This window comes from Neovison vison, chromosome 1 (assembly GCF_020171115.1).
Source record: "Neovison vison isolate M4711 chromosome 1, ASM_NN_V1, whole genome shotgun sequence".
Classification (NCBI taxonomy): Eukaryota; Metazoa; Chordata; class Mammalia; order Carnivora; family Mustelidae; genus Neogale; species Neogale vison.
This window is the reverse complement of record NC_058091.1, coordinates 302,065,182-302,072,998: the sequence shown is the minus strand read 5'-3', so window position 1 is coordinate 302,072,998 and position 7,817 is coordinate 302,065,182. Positions and strand designations below refer to the sequence as shown.

The window sequence follows — 7,817 nt, the reverse complement described above, 5'->3', positions numbered from 1 at the left end:
CAAGAGGCAGAAAGATGAACTGTGTATTTGCTCAGCATCATATAATTGTGGTCCTACTCCTCCACTTCACAGCCTAAATAGAGACTATTCTTTTTTTTAACCGAAGGGGAGGGGGGAAACATGTAGGAGTTCTGTTGACTGGTAACAAATAAAACTTGAACAGTTTTGGCTACTCTATCCTGTAGAATGCACTAATAATAAATGTGGCAATTTTAATGATGTATAAATTGTCATCCAATGAACACTAACACAGAGAAGTTGTATATACATAAAAGTTTTGAATAGACCCTCATTGAACGCAGGGCTAGATCTTTGGATTGCTGTCTTCTTCTCAACCCAAGCCAGGCCTACACATAAGCAACCATGTCTAAGGGACCTGCAGTTGGCATTGATCTTGGCACCACCTACTCCTGCGTGGGTGTCTTCCAGCATGGGAAAGTGGAAATAATTGCCAATGATCAGGGAAACCGGACTACCCCAAGTTATGTCACCTTCACAGACACCGAATGATTGATCAGTGATGCTACGAAGAGCCAAGTTGCGATGAACTTCACCAACACAGTTTTTGATGCCAAACGCCTGATTGGACGGAGATTTGATGATGCTGTTGTCCCGTCTGATATGAAGCATTGGCCTTTCATGGTGGTGAATGATGCTGGCAGGCCCAAGGTCCAAGTAGAATACAAGGGACAGACAAAAAGCTTTTATCCAGAGGAGGTGTCTTCTATGGTTTTGACGAAAATGAAGGAAATCGCAGAGGCTTATCTGGGGAAGACCGTTACCAATGCAGTTGTCACAGTACCTGCGTACTTCAATGATTCTCAGCGTCAGGCTACCAAAGATGCTGGAACTATTGCTGGTCTCAATGTACTTTGAATCATCAATGAGCCAACTGCTGCTGCTATTGCTTATGGCTTAGACAAAAAAGTTGGAGCTGAAAGGAATGTGCTGATCTTTGACTTAGGAGGTGGCACTTTTGATGTATCAATCCTTACTATTGAAGATGGTTGAGGTTAAGTCCACAGCTGGAGACACTCATTTAGGTGGAAAAGACTTCGACAACCAAATGGTCAACCATTTTATTGCAGAGTTCAAGCGCAAACATAAGAAAGATATCAGTGAAAACAAGAGGGCAGTTCGTCGTCTCCGTACTGCTTGTGAACGTGCTAAGTGTACACTTTCTTTCAGCACCCAGGCCAGTATTGAGATTGATTCTCTGTATGAAGGAATCGACTTCTATATCTCTATCACTCATGCCCAGTTTGAAGAATTAAATGCTGACCTGTTCCGTGGCACCCTGGAAAGCTCTTCGGGATGCCAAGTTAGACAAGTCTCAGATCCATGATATTGTTCTGGTGGGTGGTTCTACCCGTATCCCCAAGATTCAGAAACTTCTCCAAGATTTCTTCAATGGAAACGAACTGAAAAAGAGCATCAACCCTGATGAAGCTGTTGCTTATGGTGCAGCTGTCCAGGCAGCCATCCTTTCTGGAAACAAATCTGAAAATGTTCAAGATTTGCTGCTGTTGGATGTCACTCCACTTTCTCTTGGCATTGAAACTGCTGGAGGAGTCATGACTGTTCTTATCAAGCGTAATACTACCATTCCTACCAAACAGACACAGACCTTCACTACCTACTCCAGCAACCAGCCTGGTATGCTTATTCAGGTGTATGAAGGTGAGCATGCCATGACCAAGGACAACAATCTACTTGGAAAGTTTGAACTCACAGGCATAACTCCTGCTCCTCGTAGTGTCCCTCAGATTGAGGTCACTTTTGATACTGATGCTAATGGTATCCTCAATGTCTCTGCCGTGGATAAGAGCACAGGAAAAGAGAACAAGATGACCATCACTAATAACAAGGGCCGCTTGAGCAAGGAAGATATTGAGCGCATGGTCCAGGAAGCTGAGAAGTACAAAGCTGAAGATGAGAAACAGTGGGACAAGGTGTCTTCCAAGAATTCACTTGAGTCTTACGCATTCAACATGAAAGCAACTGTTGAAGATGAAAAACTTCAGGGCAAGATAAATGATGAAGACAAACAGAAGATTCTTGACAAGTGCAATGAAATCATCAACTGGCTTGATAAGAACCAGACTGCAGAGAAGGAAGAATTTGAACACCAGCAGAAAGAGTTGGAGAAAGTCTGCAACCCCATCATCACCAAGCTGTACCAGAGTGCAGGGGGCATGCCAGGAGGAATGCCTGGAGGCTTCCCTGGTGGTGGAGCTCCTCCCTCTGGTGGTGCCTCCTCTGGGTCCACCATTGAAGAGGTTGACTAAACCAATCTGAGAATAAATAGGTTGAGCATTGTTCCACATACAATATTCAAAGGACCCAAATTTGTAGCAAATTCCATGGCAGTTGTAATGTTGAGCTGCTATAGCAAAAAAACTGGGCATTCTTGATACTTGAATATGGAATATGTGCACAGGGAAAGGAAATAAACATTGCACTTTATAAGCACTGTATTGTTAAGTGGAAAATGCAGTGTCTTAAATAAAACTGTATTTAAAATTGAAAAAAAAAGTTTTGAATAGACCAAACACAGTAGAATTTTAATTCCAGAGAAAACAATCATTGTTCTATATTACAAAAACATTTGAAAGGAATTGTGTTAATTTTATGAGTGTTAATTTTATAAGAGTATATCCAAAGAGCAAATTCTATGAATCAGCTTTAATGACTGTTTTCAACTGGTCTATTACTCGTTAAACAGAGATGGAGTTCTTTGCCTCTTCATCAATTCTCACAACTGTCCTGCATAATATTTACTATTAATACAATTTTATGTAATAATAAACTATGTATGATGTAGTTCACCCTACATCCTATAGCTGGGAAAATGTGAAGGTAAAATTTGTAGCCAGGCCTGCCTGACTCAAAGGCACATTTTATTGTTGTTGTTGTTACAATTATTATTATTGTATCCAAATGTTTCTAGAATAAGCTTTAGAATGTGGTAGAAAACTGATTAGTGGAACTAAACTTCAGAATACAGCATATATTTAACACTCTCTTTCACTCTCTTTCATTCTATAAAGGGTTAGCCAGATGTGGTTAATTCTGAAATGCATGCAAATTTCTGTCTACAACTATTGTTGTACATTATATGTCTTCTCTAAAAGTTCAAATCTTTAAAAGAAATTATTTTTATTATTATGAGATTTAGATATTTATTATATCTCCCTGATACATTATTTATTTTAAGAGTTGATAACTTTTTATTGTCATCTCATCAGTGGCCAAATGAATTCAGTTTACCTCCTAGTGGCATTCTTGTGACATATGGGTATATTCCTTAAGATCAATTTTTGGAATTTACTTCTGCCTCAAATGCCTTATTGAACAATGATCAGTTATATGTTTCTATTTGCTATTCTATTAGTTCAATTTCATCTCATATCCAGTGATAAGATATTTCCCACAAATCACCCTTTTCTTTCATAGTATAAGCTGCTTTGCAAAGCTTCATAATTCATTCTTACATAGAATGCCAACCCCTTTCAGAAGCCCCACTATTTTAGGTTCTCAGTTCCAACTCCCTCCTTGCTGTTAGTAGAAGACTACATCTCTTTCTCCAAATAGCCATTCAATTCCAGTTCTGCAGCCTTCAGAAACTGTATTCAGCTAAGATCTCCTCCTGGCTCCTTTGGCAACTGCATACATGTTTGGTTGACTTACTGTTCTGGCTCTATATTTTTTCTCTTCTTTTTTTACCAAATATTTAGTTTTCTTTCTTTGTTTCCAGTTTATTTATACTTGCATTTATATGTATGTGTGTGCACATGTGTATATGTCTATATGGGTGTGTGTGATTATCTCTGTTACCACTATACATATTTCCACATTAATCTGTGAGTCCTTTCACTCACTGTTCTTCAATGCAGGAATATACATTGACTTTGTGTTCAGCCCAGGTTATTTTTGAAAGAAATATATAGTATTTTCTTTCTTTTTTTTTTTTAAAGATTTTATTTATTTATTTGACAGACAGAGATCACAAGTAGGCAGATAGGCAGGCAGAGAGAGAGAGGAAGGGAAGCAGGCTCCCTGCTGAGCAAAGAGCCCGATGTGGGGCTCGATCCCACAACCCCGGGATCATGACCTGAGCCGAAGGCAGAGGCTTTAACCCACTGAGCCACCCAGGCGCCCCTATAGTATTTTCTTTACTCTGTTTTGAAATGTGACTTCATTATACTTACATTCACAGTAATTTATTTATTTATTTATTTATTTAACATATATTACTTATTTCAGGGGTACAGGTCTGTGATTCATCAGTCTTACACAATTCACAGCACTCACCATAGCACATGTCCTCCCCAGTGTCCAATACCCAGCCACCCATCCCTTCCCTCACTCCCCTCCATTCCAGCAACCCTCAGTTTATTTCCTGAGATTAAGAGTGTCTTAAGGTTTATCTCCCTCTCTGATGTCATCTTGTTTCATTTTCCCTTCCTCTATGATCTTCTGTCTTATTTATCAAATTCCTCATATTAGTGAGATCATATGATAGTTGTCTTTCTCTGATTAACTTATTTTGCTTAGCATAATACCCTCTAGTTCCATCCATGTCATTGCAAATGGCAAGATTTCATTTTTTGATGGCTGCATAATATTCATATATATATATATATGAATAATTTTTTTCACATCTTCTTTATCCATTCATCTGTTGATAGACATTTAGGCTCTTTTCATAGTTTGACTATTGTGGCTATTCCTGCTATAAACATTCGGGTGCCTGTGACCCTTAGGATCTCTACATTTGTATCTTTGGGGTAAATACCCCAAAGTATGATTGCTGGGTCATAAGGTATTTTTATTTTCAACTTTTTGAGGAACCTCCATACTGTTTTCCAGAGTGGCTGCACCAGCTTGCATTCCCACCAGCAGTGTAGGAGAGCTCCCCTTTCTCCCCCCTTTCTCCCCTTACCTGTCATTTCCTCACTTCTTAATTTTAGCCATTGTGACTGGGGTGAGGTGGTATCTCATTGTGGTTTTGATTTGTATTTCCCTGATGCTGAGTGATGTTGAGCACTTTTTCATGTGTCTGTTGGCCATTTGGATGTCATATTTATAGAAATATCTGTTCACGTCTTCTGCCCATTTCTTGATTGGATTGTTTGTTCTTTGGGTGTTGAGTTTGATAAGTTCTTTATAGGTTTTGGATACTGATATGTCATTTGCAAATATCTGATATGTCATTTGCAAATATCTTCTCTCATTCTGTTGGTTGTTGTTTGGTTTTGTTAATTGTTTCCATTGCTGTGCAAAAGCTTTTTATCTTGAAGAAGTTTCAGTAGTTCATTTTTGACTTTGCTTTTCTTGCCTTTGGCAGTGTTTGTAGGAAGAAGTTGCTGAGGCTGAGGTCAAAGAGGTTGCTTTCTGTGTTCTCCTCAAGGATTTATATGGATAGCTGTCTCACATTCAGGTCTTTCATCAATTTTGAGTCTATTTTTTTTGTGTGCTATAAGAAAATGGTCCAGTTTCATTCTTCTGGATGTGGCTGTCCAGTTTCACTGATACAGTTTTGTTGGAGGCTACGGCATGGTTGGAGTCGAGGATCAAACCGGGCCCTGACTTGTGTCTCCTTTAAAGTCCGGACACCTTGACAAGGTTAAGGACAGGAAAGTTGAGTAACACTGAGAAAGGGTCTGTGCTATGTGTCCCGCGCTCGCCTACGTGACTTCCCACACTCTCTCTCTACAGAAGGGAACAATGTGGTCAGGGTCATGAATTCTTAGTTGGTCCTTGTTGTTCCTGTACCTCCCATAACCCACTCCCTGGTTGATTGTCTTGCTAATGGCATTAGCCGAAACTACCTGGCATCACGAGGTTTGCTTGTAGTTAATGTAAACTTGTTATAGAAACTTGCTGTCATCTGACTAGGTACTGATGTATTGTGGTCTGCCTTATAAATGCTTGTAAGATGTGGAATAAAAGACCATAGAGTTGAGGGTTCATTTCTGGGCTCTCTATTCTATTTTGTTATCTATGTTTCTGTTTTTGTGTTAGTGCCGTGCTGTCTTGATGATTACAGCTTTGTAATAGAGCTTGAAGTCTGGAATTTTTATACCATCAGCTTTTCTTTTCTTTTTCAATGTTCCTCTGGCTATTCAGGGTCTTTTCTGGTTCCATGCAAATTTTAGGACTATTTATTCTATTTCTTTGAAAAAGAGTTGATGGTATTTTGATAGGGATTGCAGTAATTGTGCAGACTGCTCTAGGTAGCATAGATATTTTCACAATATTTGTTCTTCTGATCCATGAGCATGAAACATTTTCATTTCTTTGTATCTTCCTCAATTTCTTTCGTGAGTATTCTATAGCTTTCAGAGTACAGATTCTTTGCCTCTATGGTTAGGTTTATTCCTATGTTTTTTATGGTTTTGGGTGCAATTGCAAGTGGGATCAACTCCTTTATTTCTTTCTTCTGTCTTGTTGTTGGTGTATAGAAATGCAACTGATTTCTGCGCATTGATTTTATATCCTGACACGTTACTGAGTTCCTGTATGAGTTCTAGCAGTTTTGAAGTAGAGTCTTTTGTGTTTTCCATGTAAAGTATCATATTATCTGTAAAGAGTGAGTGACTTCTTCTTTACTGATTCAGATGCCTTTTATTTGTTTATGTTGTTTGATTGCTAAGGCTAAGATTTCTAGTACTATGTTGAATAGCCGTGTTGATAGTGGACATCCCTGTCATGTTCCTGATCTTAGGGTAAAAGGTCTCAGTTTTTCCCCATTGAGAATGATATTTGCTGTGGGTTTTTCATAGATGGCTTTTATGACATTGAGGTATGTACCCTCTTTCCCTACACTGTAAAGAGTTTTGATCGAAAAGATGCTGTATTTTGTCAAATATTTTTTCTGTATCTATTGAGAGTATCATGTGGTTTTCATTCTTTTTCATTTTCTTTTTTTTTTTTTAAATTTATGTGTTGTATCACATTGATTGAATTGTGGATGTTGAACCAAATTTGTAGCCCAGTAATAAATCTCGCTTGGTTGTGGTGAATAATCCTTTTAAAGTACTGTTGGATCCTATTGACTAGTATTTTGGTGAGAATTTTGGCATCCATGTTCATCAGGGATATTGGTCTGTAATTCTCCCTTTCGGTGAGGTCTTTGTCTGGTTTGGGGGGTCTAGGTAATGGTGGTCTCATAAAATGAGTTTGGACGTTTTCCTTCCATTTCTATTCTTTGGAACTTATTCAGAAGTATAAGTATTAATTCTTCTTTAAATGTTTAGTAGAACTACCCTGGGAAGCCTTGTGGCCCTGGGCTCTTTTTTGAGAGATTTTTGATTACTGCTTCAATCTCCTTATTGGATATGCATCTGTTCAGGTTTTCTGTTTCTTCCTGGTTCAGTTTTGGTAGTTTATATGACTCTAGGAATGCATCCAATTCTTCCAGATGGTCTAATTTGCTGACATATAGTTGCTCATATATATTCTATAATTATTTGTATTTCTTTGGTGTTGGGTGTGATCTCTCCTCTTTCACTCATTCATCCTTTTTGATAAGTCTGGGCAGGGGTTTATAAATCTTATTAATTCTTTCAAAGAATTGACTCCTAGTTTCATTAACCTGTACTACTATTCTTTTGGCTTCTATCTCATTGCTTTCTGCTCTGATCTTTATTATTTCTCTTTTACTGCTGGGCTTAGGCTTTATTTGTTTGCCTTTAAGTGTAGGGTTAGGTTGTGTAGCTGAGACATTTCTTTTTTCTTGAAAAAGTCTTGTATTATCATATACTTTTCTCTTAGGACCACCTTTGCTATGTCTCAAAGATTTTAAACAGTTG

General features: G+C 38.3%; 1 pseudogene; it reads left to right on the top strand.

The window, feature by feature from the left end:
* The first annotated feature begins 324 nt into the window (after nucleotides 1-324).
* On the top strand, nucleotides 325-2,472 carry LOC122895827 (annotated as a pseudogene).
* The last annotated feature ends 5,345 nt before the right edge of the window (nucleotides 2,473-7,817 follow it).